Source organism: Chaetura pelagica, unplaced genomic scaffold (genome assembly GCF_000747805.2).
Source record: "Chaetura pelagica isolate M959 unplaced genomic scaffold, ChaPel_1.0 scaffold555, whole genome shotgun sequence".
Lineage (NCBI taxonomy): Eukaryota > Metazoa > Chordata > Aves > Apodiformes > Apodidae > Chaetura > Chaetura pelagica.
This window is the reverse complement of record NW_009953297.1, coordinates 298,644-299,286: the sequence shown is the minus strand read 5'-3', so window position 1 is coordinate 299,286 and position 643 is coordinate 298,644. Positions and strand designations below refer to the sequence as shown.

General features: G+C 45.7%; 1 protein-coding gene across 1 annotated transcript in view; it reads left to right on the top strand.

Annotated features, from left to right (window-relative positions):
• The first annotated feature begins 559 nt into the window (after nucleotides 1–559).
• The window catches only part of RNF169 (ring finger protein 169), a 15,298-nt gene continuing 15,214 nt past the window's right edge, over nucleotides 560–643 (top strand). Inside the window, exon 1 of the mRNA XM_009997983.1 lies at nucleotides 560–628. The gene's annotated coding sequence lies outside the window, so the exon portion shown is untranslated. The remainder of the gene's footprint in view (nucleotides 629–643) is intronic.

Below are 643 nucleotides of genomic sequence, written 5' to 3'. Positions count from 1 at the left end.
GGATCCTGCTCTAGGAGGGGTTGGACGAGATGGTCTTCAGAGGTCCCTTCCAACCCTGACAACTCTGTGACTATGACTATTCTGGATGTGTTCCTTTAAGTGGCAGAAGGGTATGGGTGTGAATTTGGGGTGTTGTGCTGCTGCTGTCAGCCTGTTCCTTGGCTGTCTGGCTGGAGCAGATGCTTCAATCTTGGTTTTATTTCTAGGACGTAGATTCCCTGTGACATCTCAGAGCTGTTACTTAACCTCTGTGTTTACATCCTCCTCGTACTCCCCTGATTGCTTAACTGCTTGTGGAGAGCCCTTGAGGATCTCAAAAGAAAGCACAGAAGTGCAAAATGGTTTCACTTGGTCGTGCTCCTCCCAGAGTTCCTGGGTGTTAAACAGACTTTTCGTAGCAGTGTGGAAGCATAAACTGATGTGCTTGGAAAAATGCTGCAGAACCTCTTGTGGAGAGCTTACCCTTTTTGGGAAATTCAGACAACTCCAGTCATCATGCACTAAAAAGTGTTTCCTTTTGTTGTTTTTTTGTTTCTCCCTTCTCTTTCCAGACTTCATATTCAGAGCACCCATTAAGTTAAGCAAACCAGGGGAACTCCGAGAAGAATATGAAAGCCAGCTAAGGAAGGTACAGTATTCTGTG